This window comes from Lonchura striata, chromosome Z, assembly GCF_050655825.1.
Source record: "Lonchura striata isolate lonStrDom1 chromosome Z, ASM5065582v1, whole genome shotgun sequence".
Lineage (NCBI taxonomy): Eukaryota > Metazoa > Chordata > Aves > Passeriformes > Estrildidae > Lonchura > Lonchura striata.
The window spans coordinates 45370761-45390209 of NC_140740.1; the positions used below are offsets into that span (position 1 = coordinate 45370761).

Below are 19449 nucleotides of genomic sequence, written 5' to 3' on the forward strand. Positions count from 1 at the left end.
CAAAACTCTCATGGGGATATAACGAGCATTTTGCCAGAGTAAGGACTGAAGCAAACTGAGCCCACAGCTAGGAAGTACAGATGTGTAACGCAGCTGCAGTTCCATACAACTGCTCTTTCACTCTCAATTCCCTAAAACTCCTTGTAATCTTCTGTAATTATTGAATGACGCTTTCCAGCTTAGCCCTAAATAAAGCACAGTTTAAAAAAAAAAAAAAAACAAAACACTGTGTTCTTTACTTCTTGATGGGTTTTCTTAATGTGTTTGCTTTGAGAACAAAATGAATCTATTTCGACTCTTTCATTAATATACATTGTTTGAGTATCAGAACAAATCCCTTTGTTATATAAAACGTATCTCATTGGATTGAATTAATGACACTGTTTCATTTAATGTCTGCTTGATATTCCAGAGTGGTTTACCTTAAACCTAGTAGGTTAGAAGATCAAATAATGGTACATACAAATTAGTGTCATTGTAGCTCCCATTTGAAACCTGTTGTTTGATTTCATGCTCATGGTTTTTTCATGCTGATAAGTATAGAGGCCAAAGCTCAGGATGTTGCTCCTTTTGCTGCTTTGGGAAAATCCTGTGAAATTCAGCACTCTCCAGAGATGAGGCTCAATTTCTTCCTCAGCATCCCTCACATCTTGTCTTTTGAACAGCTATTTTCCTTTCCCCTGAAATGGCTGTAACAGATCCACTGAGCTGAGGTTGGGGCTGAGATCAGAGCCTTTATATTTTCTCCCTGATCCTTGCAGACACATCTGCATTTGGACAAGTTGCACAGGCTAAATCCACCTCTAAATGAGACTAATGTGCTTGTCCATAATTTGAACCCATAGGAAGGAGTTCTGTAAGTAGAAACTCCTATTATTAATACTATCAGTTACTTAAGTCTGTTCAGGGCAGTAGAAATAAATGAAATATAAATAAGATGATGAATATCAGGAGTGAACATGGTCAGTATTTGATTTTCTTCTGAAGGTAAAGGCAAATACAGAAGAGCACATACACCAAACCTAACCCTGCTTTTCAGCAGAGAAGATGATCTGCAGAGCACAGGGTAGACTAGAAATGTGGGAACTGGTCTCAGATGCTACTGAGAGAGAAAATGAGGACTAGATTTCCAATAGACGAGGTTTCTATTCCAAAACTTATTCAGCATCCTGTCCTGAGCTGCAGAAAAAGCACAGCCTCTTACCTAGACCAGGCTGAGAATAAAGTGTGGGGAAGGTCTGATGAAAATCACTACCGGAAGGAGAAAAACCTCACAACAAACAGGGAAGACTCAACTTCCCAAATTGGCATAGCAAAGGGAGAATTAAAAGGTGCCGCCTGATTGTCTCCCCAATTCTCAGATCACCTTCCATATCCTCCTCTGTGACCTTCAGTGTCCCCAGAGCTCTTCCCTACCCTGCTTGAGGTAGATGCTGTGTGTCTGCAGTGTGAGTCACATCCTGACAGATCTGCAACACATCCCTGTCATCCAAGCAGGATGGGCTGCAACCCTAGGGCATCCAGCTGGGAACACTTCTGGCCAATGAGATACAGCTGGGGGCTGTTGACTGATGATTGTGAGACAAGATTTTGTCTTGTTTCAGGTACCCTGCAATACACAGCAGATAAAATATCCAGTGTTGGAGGACAATCAGCTCCCAAAGGGAGACCAGGAAACACTATTAAAGATGACTCTATGACTTAGGTCAATACCCCAAAAATGTTACACTTTGCAGAGAAACCTTACTTGACTGGGGAAACTGGGTGTGAGGACAAGCAGGGACAACCAGTGACTCAAGAGAGACCATGCCTTGTCCTGATCTTTGTCCCAGGACACCCCCATGCATTACACTACAATCTCAAAAAGTGCTCGAATCTCCAAGTTCAGTCCCCAGTGAATAGGGAAGCACCACAAGGCTGTCAGCCCACTGGAGGTTCGTTTACACTGGTGTGCTGGGAAATAAAGCAAGTTTGCTGTCACCACACTGCAAGTGATGGGTACTGGCCATACTCAGCTCTCCGGTTGTGGTAGAGGCACAGACTAGAGCACAATGGGCTGAAGCATAAGTGTAGACATGGTCTAAGAGCTGGTTAAAACACCCTTCTCTGGGTCGTACAGACATACCAGCCTTGATTTAAGTGCTTGTCTCAGAGAGACTCCATTCTTCTCTCCAGAAGACATTCATCCATTTACACTGCAAGTGCTGTAAAGCAAAGCAAATTGCAGCACAAGCCTGTTTCGGCATGGGGCTGTGTTGTTGGGGCAGGCAATTATCCAAAGAAACATCCCAGTTTGAAGCAATGACAATGAAGAGAGAGACCAGGTCTATCTGAAAGCCTGTAGCTGCATGTCTGTGTGCGCATGCACACAAAACACCATATTACAGAGGTTCAAAAGCCACTGCATGTTTGATGCTGGCTCCTCTCTCTAGTGTGTAGCTGCTAAGCCACATTACAGTAAACTAAAGGGTTTTTAAAAAGGTCAAACATTCATCTTTCACCAATGTGCTCCTTGGTACCACTGTGACTATAGCAAACTTCAGTCCTATACCCATGAGTAGTTGAAGGCAATCCTTGATACAAGAACAGGGTGTGGTTTGCTGTCATTCTTTAGGGAGTTCCAGGAGGACACCTCAACCAATAATCACATTTTCATCTCCCTAAGAAAGCAGTTCATACTCTCCTGGAGTCACTTTTCCATATTAGCATTCCTGCACACACAAGGTGAAACAATTCCTCTTCCCACCTCCATTCCATTCCCACTCCAGGCAGATGTTCATTAGCAAACTTTATTTTATTAAAAGGATGATATGGACTTTGAACAAGGCTTCAGAGTTCTGCCTGTTTTCCCTTTGTATAACAAATATTAAAATAATGTTTGGAAATGTCCTTGCAAAGCAAGGTCAGGACTTCTTCATCTCCAATATTTCAGTTTCCAGAAGCACATTTCTCCCAGTCCCAAATATGATCTGAGGGCAGCAACTGTCCCATAGGTGTAGAACCATGAAAGGGTGTTTGTGATCCCAGAAATAACTCACACATCACAGGGGGATTGGCAGATGGGGAAACTCATCACCAGGTGCTTCAGCGTAACACTGTGAGCTGAAGATTGTGCTCTGCACCACTTGGAGAAGGAAGCTGCTGATGCTCTTCCCTAGTAATGCCCCTTAGAAAAGGTCATTTGAAACAGCCAGACTTGTCCTGCCACTCCAGAGCAAATTAAATGGGAATAGCTTGCAAACTCAAAGCAGCCAACTGTTGAGGCCTGAAAATGTCTTTTGGAATAGTATTGCTGTCTACTTGTTGAGAAAATCAGTTCTTAAAACAGTTCTCAATACCACTGCTTCTCTCTCACTACAGCAAACACACACATTAGAGCAAACACATCCCCAGAAAACACTCAGAAGGTTTCAAATCAGAGCCCTTGTGTAACATTTATTAAGGGTATGAGGTCATTCTTGTGTTTCATAGAAAAATGGAATTGTTTTGAGTTGGGAGGAACCTTTAAAGGTCATCTAGTCCAACGTCCCTGCAGTAAACTGAGGCTGGATCAGGTTGTTCAGAACCTCATCCCTCTGCACACTTGCCCTCAGCATTGTGCCAGCTTCTGTTAATGCCCACACAACCTGAAATCTTCCCCATATTGCCTCTGCCTCTGTAACGTCAGCACTGGTAAACATGCAATGAATGCTGGGGGGAAGAAACACCCTCGAAGCAAACATCCTCTCACCATGGCATTCATGAGCTATCCTGAATTCTGGGTCTCAGTCTGGTAAGTTCTGAACTTGGCACAGACCACCTCCAGCAAGCAAGATGGGGGAAGGTGTTTCCTTGCACAGGTATAGGTAAGCACATGCCCTCCCCATCTAAGCAGCAGCCTTGCAGGGTACAGCCCATTCTCAGGAGACACAAGAAGAGCAGGTTAGACTCTTCCCCGTCCAGAAGAAATTTGCCCCCTGAGACTCCTGCGACACAGAAGATGGCCCTGATTATAAAATGGTAGGTCAGTCCAGGGAGGTGTTCACAACTCCTCTCATTGATCTGCCTTGTCTTATTTAGAAAAGTGGAAATAGAAATGGCATCAAGAAGTGGGTGACTCTATAACCTCTCCCAGGAGACCCAGGCTCCTAACACCACTCCTGAATATGATATACATTGTATGGGACACTGGCTCTCCCCTTGGTACTCCTTAGTCTGCACCTTGCAGCATTTTCTTGGGGTGTATTCATTGCTGGGTTGCTGCCATTGCTTTCAGCGCTCAAAAAGAATAGATACAAACATGAAGGTTTGCAGTCAGCTGGTGAGTGGGTAGGTAAGCTCTCCCCAGTGGGGAACCTCAGCCTGACATCCCAGAAATGGGTGCCTCTCCCCCTCTCTCAAGAGAGAGAGAGAGGCCCTAGATTTCTTTTCACCCTTTGAGGCAGATCATATCACATATTTTATTTTCTTCCACAGACAGTGCAGAGAATGCAATTGCCTAATTCAGTGTGGCGAGTCCTACCAGATAGCAGAACACCCACAAATTAGGCATCATGACTGTGATGCCTCCTTTGTAATTCCCTCCTACAGAGGATGAGAGATGATTCTGCTTCAGCGAGCTACAGAGCAGGCTCCAAAACTGGAACGGTTGTCAGAATGCATATTGTACACAGATCCTCCTACCAACTCCTACAAGAAACAATTACCTTCTTTCAGCTAGAACAAAGAGCTATTAAGTGAGACAATGGGCCTAGCAGCATTGGTGAAACATCTGTCATCAAGTGTTAGACATTAGCAATGTCTTTTTTAAGCCAAGCCATTCAAAGCCCCCAGCCGCTGTTACAATGGCACACAAGCACAGACGAAAAGTGTCAGCCCAACTTATCCTTGTTTTAGCCCCTTCCACTCTGTCTTTTCTGTTGCTGCTGCCTCCTGTAGCAACCCTAGCACAAGCAGGATCACACAGATTTCTCACAGTAACCATCAAACTACACTTTGCACCACAAGTCACACAGTGCAGCAGATCCAGGCTGCTCTGGGGTGCAGGCTGATTTGTTTTGAGGGCAATCTGGACACTGTTTTGTCAGTCCAGACACTGATATGAGACATTTTCCCTTCTAGACCCAACTCACCTAACTCCAAGGGATAGCTATCCCAAACACCTCTAATTTTAGTGTTCCAGAGCCTAAATGCCAAGAAGGATCTCAGTATCTGCACATAACTCTGCTAACTGACTAGCAGCAAGCAGCCAAGTGTAGAATAAGAGACGAAACATGAGATTTAGACTGTGACACATAGAGAACTGAGGAGAGCAACCTGACCCTATGTGTGAGAACAGTCATCAGACTCCTCTGCCCAGCCTAAATATCCCACTCAGTCAAAAATCCTGCTCTCTTCTGGTTGTACAGAACAACCTGAGCCAAACTGGGATAAAGAGCTAGAGATCTACCTGGGTCTGCAGATTAAGCTCTCTAGCGTAAGCAGGAGCTGTCCTGTACCTGGTTTATTTACGCCTATCAGTTGCCAGCCTAAAAACTGACCTTAAAGCTTTAATAAGTATTTTCTTAAAGCTTTATTTAGTATTTTCTCTCTTTGATTACCAAGCTTTTGCAGTGCTGGGAGGGGGCTGAGTTTGAGTGAGATACTGGCCCTCTAAGGTGTTTTATTTTTCTTAGAAGTAAGGAATCCACATAAAACAACACATTTGCCTGAAAGACTTATAGTTCAAATCCAGTTTTACTGGATGCAACTAAATGCCAAATTTTAAGATAGGTTTTCACATGCCAGATTTAAAGGAGCATTTCCTCCCCACAAACCACAAACAGTGAAGAACAGAAGGCCGAAGTCTGCAACTGGGGTGAGAGGACAAATTCGGCCTGACTGGACAATGTTTTGCCTCTACCCAGATCATGTGAAGTTTTTGGTGGTCCTGGATCAGAGGGGTTCCTGTCACTCTCACAAGGCCCAGCTGGTGACTTTTGTTGCACTTTCAGCTGGGGACCCAGGAAAAGAGTGAGATGTCACTTCTCAATGGTTGGTCCTCCAGGGTCTGAGCATGCAGAGTCGCCTCGCCTGTCCCACAGGTGACGAGCGGATGGTCATGGACAAGCATTACACGCATTACACCTGGCTAAATTAAGAAACAGCTTCCCTGCAGATGGAAACCAGTAAATCAGGGAGGTAGTGACTGAGAGAAGCCAAGTGAAGCGGGAAGTGAAACAGATTAGCCATGGTTTGTACTCTCTGTTTGAAATAGCTTCAGAGAGGGCACACATGGTCAGTTACTGCATGCAGGAGAGACGTGTTGGTGTTTTTGTGCACCTCCACAAGGCAAGCAGCAGTAACTCCCCAGCCAAAAGACTTGAGGTGTATTAAGGCCAAGAGGCCCCAGGTTCACAGGAAAGTAAGATTCAAGGGATGTCAATCCAGCTTCTCCCACTCTCTGGAAATATAAATTCAAAGACAAATATAGAAGAGGGACAAAACTGGAATTCGAGACAGAGGGACAGGTATTGGTCAGCATCACATGGCATGAACGGAAATGGTATGGATCAGAGATTCAAGATCTTCAGCCATTTCACTGCATGACTAATGTACGATGTGACTGGTATGGAGACCAAGTGAATCTGGGGGCAGCATGCAGCACTGCACATGCTAAACAGATCACTGGGTTCTTGTATTACCTTCCCTGGTCACTGTGAAATGGCACTGTTTTCATGGTGACTGGAAACACCAATGAAGAAGGTACACTGCTCCACAAACTTTTCCAGTGGCTGGTCTTTTATAAAGCTCCTCCCATGTCTTTCCATCTGGGGTTGTGAAAAGCATTCAATGATGGCCTCTTTCTGCAGGAAAATAAGTTAATAGGAACATTTACAACTGTTTTCAGTGAACACCTTACAAAAGTCAACATGAAACTGCCATTTCAGTGTGTCAAAGGAGCCAGAATATCAGAATGTCCCAACATGCCCATCTTTTCCTCAATAAAATTCATGATTGGTGTGACAAGCTGTAATAGACAAACAGCTATGCTCTGTCATTATTCTGTGTGAAAACACCTTTAGCCCTTTGCCTTATCAGGCCTAAAGTCATTTCTTTGGCAATAAGATCAACAGAAACCTCTGCATTTTCCTTCCAACAGTTAAATTATTTATGAGCTTTGAAAATAATCCCACTTTGTCTTCTAACCCTAGTTTTGCATATATATATGTCGACCACTGTGAATTCTTCAGCTAAAATATGCATTCATTACAAAAGCATTTCAGGGTATTTTTTTCTTTCCTCTTTATCTACTTGTTTGAATATGTTGTAAACTTGATTAATGTTGCCTTCTAATCTCTTTCTTTCTAGAGAGAACACCTGGAGCTCTTTTAACCTGCCTCAAATAAAAAATAAAACCCAAGAGACAAACAACCCAAGTGGCAATGTCACACTTCAACAACCCTTTCCTTTCCCTGGCCACACATTTCTCCTCTTCTAAGAGGGTGGACACACAGGTAAAACTTGTGTCAATGAACCTACAGGGTCATGGGCTTCTTCTAAAGCCCCTTCATTTTGCTCCTAGTAACCTGCTTAGTTTCAAGCCTCTCTCAGACTGGAATAGTTTGGGGAGATTTATGAGAGCAATTCTTCTGGTTCCTTTCACAATGTGTTTTCCGCTATTCTCATCTATCGCTATGCCAACATGCATCATTTATTTAATACCAGTCACTAGCCATATTAAGCTTTTATTCTTTTTTTTTTTTTTTGCCTTTTTTGTTGAGGACATTCTCCCCCCCATACCTGGAGAAATCATGCAGGTAAATAACATCTGAGCCAACAGTCTTAGACCTGCCTTTTCTGCCTCCAATCACAGCTTTCCAGGAGTATCAATCATCCCCGAACTAGGATTCTTCTCATTTTAATTATGCTAATATCGCCATAATTTCATTCTCATTAACAGCAATTGAATTTCAGTCTCTGCAGATGGTGAAGCTGGACAGTTACCAAGCCACATGCCATCTTGAGAGGAGGTTATGGACCAGTGTTTAGCCTGTGGCAGTGCTGCTCCGCACCATTTCTGGGTTACATCACTTTACCCATTTGTGAAATGGCATATGCCTTTGCCTCATACTGGTTTTGAGATTTACAAAGAACACTTCTAAAAATAAAGAGTTCATTGCCCAGCTAGCTAATTCTTGTTACAACACAGCCCTGCTTGCTTTGACAATTTCAGGTGAAGGCTAGAGAGGAATTACGCTGTTAATTTTAAATGCCTACAAAGAAGACAGACACTTCTCACAAGAAGCCTCAGGAGAAGACAAAGGAGAACAAGTACGAGTTGCACCAGGATAAATTTGTTCTCAACATAGGAATGACATTTTTTACAGTGAAAACTACATATCACTGGAACAACCTCCCCAGGGATGTGGTAGAGTCTCCATCACTGGAAGTTTTCAACATGCCATTGTATTCCACCAGGTGCTAGATAATCTTGTCTAAGATCCCTTTCCCATGAAAATTTGGACCACATAAACTTTCTGGGTCTCTTACAACATGGGATGCTTCATGATTCTGTGGTCCTGTGGTTGTTGCAGGTGTACACAGATGTGTGGGTATGTCACCACAATAGACACCAACCCTCTGAATCTCCCCATGAGAACAGGTGTAGTCCCCAGATCATGGCTGTGCTAATGGGAAGGACCTCTGTGGTTTTCTCACCCAGCCTCCTACTGAGATCAGACTGGGGTATTCTGGGTATGTCCCTTGTTTTTCTCACAAAATAAAGCTATTAAAGGCTACACAGGTAAATTTGTACAACCACAATCACACCTGTGCTGTGGGTACTGGCAACCAAGGCACCCTTCTCCTCACCATTGTGGTAGATGGACCAGAGTTTGTTGCATCTCCTTTCTGGACTGGATTTCTCTTCAAGGAAAACCAGTGTGGGTAGAGTGAGTGGTGAGCACAAAAGCAGTCACCCAGAGAAATACTGGGGTATGCAGAGAGACCAGGACCTCAGTGCACATTATGAGGAACTGTTCTGGCCCACACGGCAGCTCCAGTTCCACTCAGTGGAGAATAGGTGGCTTCCCAGATGTACCCTGGGATAATCCCTCACTGCCTTTCCTCACTACGCCTGGTCTACCTGTACCATCTGTGAGGTATTCACACGTTCCAGACACAATCCTCAGCTCTAAGCTAAGGGAAATCCCACTGCTCCCTGGCTGACAGGCAGAGGAAACTTCAGCTTAAACCTGGCTTCTAGTCAGAAATCAATATTGCATAAACCAAACTGCACCAGTTCTGCAGGAAAGGCCTGACATTTTGACTGAAAGTGTGATGAATGATTTTAACATGGATTTGATGCTTGGGTTGTTGGATTTTTTAATCCAAATACAGACTCTGGTAAGGCAAATAGAAATTATGATGGACTATTGCAGCATTCTGGTCTGAAGAACATATTAAAATCTCTTCAGGAGATGATATCTGACCAGCTTCTTATGTAACTGTTGCCTCCTCCTACTCCATTTGACAGCTGACCTCCCAGATAATCAAAGTAAGACACAGATGGCAGCTGCACAGCCGAGGTAAACACGAAATGGTCTCTGTGACAGCCCAGAAGAGCCATTGTTTTCCCAGCCCTAAATCAGATGGCAATCTAGGATCCCAGCCAGACCTATCTTCCCCCAAGCATTAAAAGCACATAAGGAATGAAGAGGCACTGTAGTCAAAGGGTAAGAAACAGTGTCAGTAATATTTTGTATTGCAGTAGGTCTTCAGATACTTTTAGGATATGATTTTAATCTATGGCAAGGACTTTGATTTTCTTCAATTACTTAATATATTGGTGAGGTATTAATTAAAACCATGAGAGAGAGTCACTCTTTAAGGGCAAAAGATTTTGAATTCTGCTTGCTGATCAGGATGACAACAGTATTTATGCTGATGGTCAAAAAGGGCATTTCTGACTCCAATTCCATTTCCAGAAAACATTAACTTTACCTCACGGTGCATTATTTGAATCAGCACACATCGCCAGGGGTTGAATAAGACAGTTTCTCCGCACTCCACAACGCAGTACCGACACTTACTAAATTATGCTGTTAAATACTGTAGTATGGCTATAAAATACAATGAAGGCCCATGGAAAGGTGCCAGCCCCTTTCTGAGAGAGAGACAGCACTTTTTTGGAACCCTGCCTGTGGCCCGTAATTTTCACTTCCTCCTACTACAGTCTGAAGTGACATGAAAGGACTTGTAAAGTCAAGTCCAGGAGGCTGGTGGGGATTTGAAGGAGTAAAAATGAAGTTACAACATCATTGGTATCATTTGACCTACTTGATCTTTGCTGGGAAAGAAGGAAGGAGCCAAATCTCCCACACACCTCTATAGCAGACCACACTGAGGGGAAAAAAAAATAAAAAAAAAAATAAAAAAAAAAGGAAAAAAGAAAAAAAAAATCCAGCCTGCAAAACCTACATTTTTCAGCCCAGACAGGGCCACAAAATTGAAAACATGTAAACTTCTAATGGAGAAAACTGTTTGAAAGCAGAAAAACTTGGCAGAAAAGTCTCTAGCTAGCAAGATATTTCAGTATTTCATGGAAAATGGCACTTGTTGAAAGAAAAGAACCAATGGCACAGGATGGGAGAATGGAAGAATTGCTTACACAAACTGAGTCTTGTCAGGTATTGAAGCAATTCACATGGACCTTGACATGTACAACCAATAATCAGGTCCTTTAAGTCTAGCAAGCTCAAAAATAAATGCTTTTCCTTACTAATGATTACAAAGGAGTTGAACAATGGAGCAGGAATCAGGATGGACCTTTGTGAAAAATATTTCAGCAAGAAAGATCTTTCCTTGTCCAGTGGTCGTAATCTGAATTGTCACACTCTGTGTGTGTACCTAAAACCCTTCACTGCAGGAACACAGACAAAATGGTGTTGCCCACAAAGCTTAAAATCAAGCTGAGGAACAACAACAAAAACAAAACCAATACATAACATCTATTCAGGTCACCTCAGTGACAGTGCCTGACAGACAACATACACAATATTCTGCCCTCCTGTTTGCTACCACAGTTCTACAGAGGTTGGTTAGCTCATCAGAGGAAGGCTGAAAATAATGAGGTGGAGAGCAGAACTGGGAGAGCAGAATTCCACAGAAATTATTGTCTTTTATATTGACATGTACCTTGATCTTATATCCCCTCACCTACACAGATTATACAAAAATCCAGGCAACCACTCAGCCTAAAATATGTGCCCTTAATTGTCTTACATGTAAGCTTTCATCAGATGGTCAAAACTGGAGAGCAGCAGAATTTTCTTAGCAACAGTGTTTGAACAGACACAATTTGGATATACCCGAACCACCCCATATTCCTTTTCTAGGCTGGGTGTTCCTGGAGGTGATTCTTTGTTACAGACCAAGTCTCTGGAGAAACCGAGCTTGAGGCATGGTTTTCAAATTCATTAAAAATTCACAACAGCTCTGGTGGCTGCAGAAAACCTTCACATGGTTACAAGGGATAATTCTGTCAGCAAAACTCAGAGTTACCTTATTCCACACAACCTACTTCTTAAACTCTGTCCAGCCCAAGCACATGTGGACAGCGATTGCCAGGAGTGCATCTTACAGAACGATTTGAAAGAAGTTGCTAATCCCAGTGAAACAGGGCAGCGTGGAGGGCTCCAGCCCAGCCCCTCCTGCCACTAGGAAGGAGGGAAACAGCACTAGGAAGTGCTTTGCCTAAATGTCAGGATGCCTGACACTGTCACAAAATACACACGTACCACACAGGGGAACACCACCAGCTTCCAGAGACTGCAGCCTCCAATGAGAGACCTGAAATGCAGGAAGCAGCATTAAGGAAGATGTTAAGCCTTGTCACCCAAAATAAAGTTTATGTCAAAGAAAATTCCCTGTGCCAACCGCACAGGAGTCATTTTGTTTCCCATCCAACCATCCCCTGCCCCCTTAGTTTTTTTCTCATCTCCACTGCACTTTTGGAGCAAAATTCTCCGTGCAGTTGGTCACAGCAGTTCATTTGGGGACAGGAATGAGTATCAGGAGTGGAACAAAATACACAGAAGGGTCTCTTTTACATTTTCAGAGACACAGACTGTATTTTCCTCTTTCACTTGGGCTCTGTCACTTCTCTTTCAACTCCCACAAGTAGCGCTTGGAGAGCAAAGAAACTGGGGGAGAGGTGTGAGAAAGCTGAGCCATCTGCCTGGAGGAGAATAGGGATTCAGGCACTGGTAAATGAGCTCTGAAAACACTGCCATGGTGTCCTCAGGTCCTGACACGTGCTTCTGCATCCTCAGTCCCTGTCATGGGCATCCTCACACTGCGGGGGGATGGAGGGGAGTCTGAAGAGCAGACCAAGGAAAATTGATGAGATGCCAGACTTCCAGAGACAGGCAGAGGTTCCCCCCTCTGCTGCAGGAATGAAGGGGTGGTAATAAACTGTGGGGATAAATGGCAGCAGCTTCCCTCACTACTTCTGTCTACTCCCTGAGGAGGCGCTGGACCATGGCAGCGAGGGCAGAGGGAGGGATTTAGAGAACAGCCACGGCCTCTGTGACAGCAGGCATCAAAAACCCTCCCCAGCACCAGGTGTCTTCACACAGGACTGGTCTTGGACCATGGTTGTAAGACGTCATTTTGTTTCTCTGCCTCATACACCCCAATGTGACAAATTTTCAAGCAAAAGTCTTTCCTCCACCCCCGTCCCCCCACTATAAAAATATGAGAAAAAACAAACAAATCGACAACAACCAGACAACCAACTCTTGATAAATACTAGTGTTTCTTTATCCTTCACATTTCACTCTTCTCCACAAACTCTGAGCAAGAGTTGCAGGCAAAGCGCAGCTCTTGAGTCTCCTCTGTGAAGCACCTTGGAAGAAGTCAGTGTGTAGAAGCTGGGCAGGGAAACTCTTCCTCTGCTTGTGGCGAGTGGACAAGACATGGAGTGAACATGTGCCCAGGACACTGCAGCATGGTTTGTCTGTAGATATTCTGTTTTATTTCATTGCAGGCATCACTTCAGTCGTTGTTCTAGTGGAAATGGTCCCATATAGCTACCAATACCAACATCTGTACCTGAGATCATCACCATTTGGGTCAGCAGAGCTCTAGTCATCAGACCTGACTGCATCATCAGATTGCATGCACAAAACCTGTGACAAAGACCAGCACTGAGGTCCAAACCCCAAACCTTCACTTCCTCCTTGAGCACTGCAGCCATGAGTCTGCTCCTTTCTGCCCTTCTTGGCTGCAGACTGAGATGCAACATTGAACTGTCCACCTGAACTGACCCTTTCTCAGAGGATTTGATACCAAGGTGTGGGAAACTGCATCCAAGTGCTTCCCTCCACATGCCAGCATTGGCAGAAAAGCAGAGGGGAGTCAGAACATGTAAGCATACAGAGAGGAAAGGAGGTCCTTGTTCCTGGCATTGGGGGCTTAACAAGAGTTGCTCAGAGTCCAAGTGGATCCAGTCAACACTTTTGGATCCCCTACAGACCTCAGCCTCACAGAAGGAAGTAGAGGGATAATTTTGCTGGATCTCACCTATATGTAAGTTCTAGGCAGTGAATAAAGGAAACACCTAAATTCCTGTCCAGCCAGTGGGGAGGAACAGCTGCTTTTCAAGGCTTCAGAGACAACTTTTACTGAAACTGTCAGATTGGGTCTTGAACAAAAGGCACCCTCTCAGATGGCTGGCTGGCAAATGCCACTGCCCCCACCAGGCCACCAGCTACCTAAACCACAGTTGCAAGCCTGGTGCCTAAGCCAGGCACACCTGCTGATGTTCAACTCTTGTATGTTAACCTCAGGAGAAGCTCTTGTTATGGTGAAATATATGGGGCAGCAGACCATGGCAGCAGAGCTAAAGCCCATAGATCACAGAGTTAAATATTCTACTGTGGGCTGAAAGTGAGAGCACACAGTTTCAGCCCATGTGTTGGTTGAAGTTATGAGCACGCAAGAAAAGGGGATTTATAATGAGAATGGCAATTCAACCTCAATTATAGTGCACAACTGTCTGCACACTATAAACTGAAGGTTTAATAATGAGGAAAGAAGGCTGAAGGAGAATTCATTGTGTCTGTTTCACAGCCTGGAATTCTTACTAAATTCATCAGATTACTTGAGTTCTCCTGACAACTGTAGCAGTATAACTAATTTTAAAGGGGTTTATTGTATATTCAGACTGCAACAGAAGATATGGGCAGAAAAAAACCCACAGCAAAAGAGAACTCCAGATTGAGGACTATAATGTACATGAGATTTGAAAGAAGTAAATGCTAAAAGATGTAGACAGCAGTTTTTCAGGGTCCTTAACCTTGATGAATAAATGAATAAAATCCCTTAAAAAATTGCAGTGTTTCTTTCAAGTGGTTTCCAGCATGTTAATGATCAAGAGAAGCTGAGAAAATTGCTGGGAAAGGAGATGACTTTCCTCAATATGCTTTTACCACAGAGACTATGAGACAGACATGAATTGTAAGCAAATAATACGCAAAATATGACAGAGAGGGAAGAACAGAGGCTCTTTATCTGCCCATAATGCATTTGCATACAGATGTGTTGACTGCAAAACTTTGTGATGCTACCAAATCAAAGCTTTAATGGAGACTTGGAGCCTTCCAGTTCTTCTATATTCAGGTACTTAGACAGGACTTCCCTGTATTGTGTTTACCTTACTACACCAAAAGAAAGAGAAAAGTACCCAATTGGAACAGGGACACAGTGAATACAAAAAGGCTTTACCCACCACCATAAGCATCCCACTCACCATGTACAGCACCCTTCCAGCTAATAATGAAGACAAAGGGACCTGAATATCCCCTCTAATTTCTATCACCAATGTCTCCGAAGTACTGCAGAAAATTTCAAGACACACCTTTAGAATGCACTGCAGAAAAGGGGCATCTCCCCACCTTCTGCCACACAGGAAGGGATTGTCTTGTTGGTGTCCTGGTATGGCCTTGCTCTAGGGAACTGGAGGAAAGTGTAATGCAGGAAGCATCAGGCACTGATAGGCAATTTGTCTGCTAAAAAACACCCCTGCTTTAAAAAACCATAAAATGGCAAAGGATAAAAGGGTGCTGAAGGCTAAAATTTTGAAGGTACCATCTCTAGTAAGTTTTTCACCCCTCAGTTTACTGTCTGACAGTGCTTGAAGACAATGTTCTTGTCTCTCCCTGTCTTTGAAATCTCCCCAGCACCAACATCACCCACACACCCCTCTTCTCTCCTGGCCCCACCAGCCTCCAGGTAATAATGTAGCTGATTAGATCTTTCATCATTTTTATTGTTATCCACCTGCAGATTAATAAAACAGTGCTCCGGCTGTTTCTGGCTGACCACATTCCCTAATTTATCATAAAGGCTTAGCCTGAAACACTTCTGTCTGACATGTGGGGGGAGCTGCAGCCCCTCCCAGCTCAGCACAGCTGCAGGAGTGCTGTGGTCCGCAGCAATACCTGAATTCTCACCTCACAGAGCAGAAGTTAACGCGCTGCAGCCGAGCTGCTAAAGCAAAATTACCAGAGATTGGTACCAGAGTCACAGAGGTGGAAAATGGGGAGTTAACTCCAGCTCACTGGAGCACACTGTTTCATATCTGTACTGTCTCTTAATATGAGGGAATATGCTCTTAAAGCACACCAAATTTTCTGTTGAAAGACAGTAATTGCAAGGGTGACTTAACATGGCCTCAGGGACTATGCTGTAAGAATTGGAAGACTTGATCCCTTAAAAGTCAAGCTGGAGGAATCATGAAACTGGCATTGGAGTTCCCACACATCCTCACCTTCTTCTTCTTGTCCCCTCCCCTCCCATTCTCTGCCATATCCCTCCACTGCCTGCTTTGCTTTCCTCCTCTACAGGGTACTGATATGAATCCAGAAGAAATGCAAAACTCAAATGTCTTGAAGTCCAAAAGATTATTTGAACCTAGAAACTCAAAAGCAATGACCCCCAAAATCACACAGACTTCTATTAAATTAATGGCCTTATTCATTTATTTGAAGCACATGACTGGCTAAGTGAAGGTGAATTCTTCAAGTGACCAGTGTTATACTAGGAGCAGCTGTGACCTATTCACTGTTCTACATCCCAAAGTAATAGAAAAGCTAAGAACTTCTGTCAGGTAAACCATTTCCATAGGGCTTTTCCTGTTTTAAACTGAACAACAACAAGAATATTCATATTACCAAAAGAGGAAAGAAAACCAAGAAGGTGAAAACCTTTTTGTTAAAGAAAAAAGTGTAAAAATTCTAGAGAACTGATACTGTTTTATAGAAAGATTCCATTTCATTTAAAAAAGTCAATTTTCTCATGAGAAATATTTTCAGGGGATACATTTCAGTCAGAGCTGTCAGCTGTTACTTGTCTTTCAACCACTGACCAAACCAAAACAATCTTTGTCTTACAGAGCTGGGGTGTCATTTTGGGAAGAGCTCAGTGTAACATGCTTATGGTCTACCAGACCTTAACAAAACCTTTATCTGAGAAAGACCTCAGATCTCTCAAGGTAGTGCAGTGCCAGTGAGGGAGACAAGAATGGAGCAGGAAAGAGGCAGATAGGGTATGAACTGCCTCCTCCTCGAATACACATATCAGCTGGCTTACATGGCTCTGTGGTAAAGACAAGCATCCTTATACCTGCAATGCAAGGCCATGGAAATCTGGCAAGATTGCTAGTCTCACCAGGAAAGGGTGTGAGCAGGAAAACATGCAGGAAAAGCCCAGAGCTGCCAGTCCCTTTCAATGAAAAACACGTTACGTATTCTGATATCCAAAATATTCTCCTCACTCTTGGCAATTATATGCTTGTTTCTTTTCACTTTAATTTTTTGCTATTCCTTTTCATCCTCCTCATTTTCAGCTAAGCCACCCAAAATTTCTATGAGCTGAAGAACCAAGACTGATTTCACATGAGTCAAGGCCAAGTCCTTTTGTATGTGTGTATGTGTTTCTGTCTCTTTTTGTTTATTGGAATCCTGTGTTTACCAGGGCCTATAAAGGAATAACCCATGAATATCAGGGGCAGTTCCATGGACACTCTTCCTCCATACCTTTCTTCATAAAACACACAGGAGGAGTTTAGGAATGTTGAGATTTCTTTCTCCTCTACCTTAATCTTCCCCAAAGGAGTTAAAAGTTAACTTTAGAGGAGCACCACCCAGCTGAATGGCACATGAAGTACAATTCCATTTACCTTTTTACCTTTCAGAAGCCAGACTGTGGTGATATCTCCTCCTCCTTGTGCAGGATAGTTCATGCATGCTGCCTGACCAACCCGAGGTCTGGGTTATCTTGTATCCTATGTCAGCCTCACCTCTCTCCCTTCCTCCCACCCAAACCTGAGACAGAAAACAGCAGTTAAAAAGATCATCAGGAGCTGGGTTTTTCTTGGAACAGAGACCTAAGCAACAAGTCCCTCATGAACAGGTGATGCTTTGCCCAACCAAGGCCAAAGCAAATGCTGCAAAGTCAGGCCAAAATTGAACAAATGCAGTTTTGCTTAGCTTTCCCAGCACAGGGAGGACATGGGTCTAATTCACAGTTCTCAGTCCAGCTCTGCAGTGACAGATGCTGCCTGGAACTGAAGGAGAAATGATGATGCAGGACTGTGTCCCTTCAAGATGCCATTCTGTCACCATGGAGGCAGACAGCGTGCTCTCAACAAGTTTATCTGCAAAGTAACATGAAAATTCTTCACAGCAGGAGAGATTTGACAGGACGTGCCTAGCACAGCTTTATAAAAAGGTTTCTTCAAAAGCTTCCAAATCCCGTGGATCTTTTTCTTGCTTTATCATCCTTTTCTACATCCTTCTTTCTCTCATTTTTTCATTTTTTTGGTTGCCTTCACAATGCATGTTTATCAATATCAAAGCACATTCTCTTACAGCTCAGTTTTTTTCTTCTGAATCCACTCTTGCATTCGCACCCAGTGATTTCACCAGAAACAAAACTTTCCTCTGTGCACAAAATCTTCTTCAAATCTGGGCAGTATTGACATACAAACTCAGGGACTGAGATTCCTTACACAAAGGTGAATTCCTCTGAGACAGAGCATTTGCATTCAATACTCCTGCAGACTCCACTGTGCCTAAGCTAAACTTTGATGGCTATCTCACCTCTGAATTTCTCCTACCTCCCAAACCAAACCAGTGGTTCATGCTGCATTATATTCATGGGCTGCATTCAGGATATTCAACCTAGACAAACAAGTGCTTTGCTCTGTCTGCTGTCACAGAGAGATGCTGAAGGCTTGGTCCTGTGGCTACCACACTGCACTGCAGGCAGCCAAGGCTCAGGCAACCATCAAGTCCTTTCAGACCAGTTTTCTGGCACAGTTCAGCCAGCCTACCCACATGAGAGGGTAGAGCTGAAGATGCTGCAACCTGGTGTTCCCTCCCCATGTAGCCCCCAGGCCCCTCAGGTGACAGATGTTCTTGCAATAGGTATCTAAACAGCTGCTGTGAAGGAAAACTTAGACCCAAGAACAAGTCTAAACCTCTAGCCCCACACCCTCAAAGCTGCTAAAACTTCTCCTCTCCCTGATTTCTTCAATTTTAAGGAAGAGCTCAGTCATGCTCTGTCAAAATCTAGAAATATGAGTGTGTCTGCATGACATATGTAGGAAAGTTTTCAAGGCCCGGACTGGTCTGTTGACTTGTCTGTGTTTCAGACAAGACTACTTCATACAGGTCTGCTTTCATTAAAAACTTCAAGGCAAGTCCCACAGGATCTTTAAAATCCAAACCTGGATCACCTGGTAATCCCCACTTAGTAGAGCCTTACAGCTCCTATCCTCAGCACTGGCACTGCCATGGGCACAGTGGTAGCTTCAGAATGGCTTTCTCCACCTTTTGGCAAATTTCATTTGGCAGCTGGTCATGGGAAGGATGGAAACTGAGTTAAAGGATGGGCAGTCACTCTCCTCAGTGTGTAAAGGGCTGTATGTGTTGGGGTGTGGAAGGGAGAAGGTGAAAGGGTAGTTGGAACTGTGAAGTTTGAAGGTGAAAAAAGTCTTTATATCTGGATTAGTAGAGTCCTGGGGCCTTCAAAATAGTTAAAATTCCCTTTTTTGAGTAATGGAGAAGTAGTTTGCATTGATCTTAAGAATTTGCTTATAGTTTTCCCTGGAGTTCAATGTACTGGGGAGTGCAAAGCTGACACAGCTCAAAAGTTTTATGAACCTCAGGTAACAGCGTGAAAGGAAATTTTAATAAATATTACATTTATTTAAATTTAATTTCTTTCCTTGTTAATAATAAAAGCCAACCTTGGTCTTCTGGGCTTTTCTCATATGCCTGCTTAATACAGCAGTGAAATCATGGAATTATTTATATTTTAACTTCATTTTCAGTAAATCGTCAATCATTCACTTTTCAAAAGCATTAAATTCAGAGACGAACAGCAGGGGAGAGGGAGACTGAAAAATAAATATTGACTTTC

At 43.4% G+C, this 19449-nt stretch overlaps 1 protein-coding gene across 1 annotated transcript in view; it reads left to right on the forward strand.

Moving 5' to 3' along the window:
* CELF4 (CUGBP Elav-like family member 4) overlaps positions 1 to 13170 on the forward strand; it is a 708055-nt gene extending 694885 nt beyond the window's left edge. The window contains exon 14 of the mRNA XM_021538926.4: positions 13010 to 13170. The gene's annotated coding sequence lies outside the window, so the exon portion shown is untranslated. The remainder of the gene's footprint in view (positions 1 to 13009) is intronic.
* Positions 13171 to 19449: the final 6279 nt, after the last annotated feature.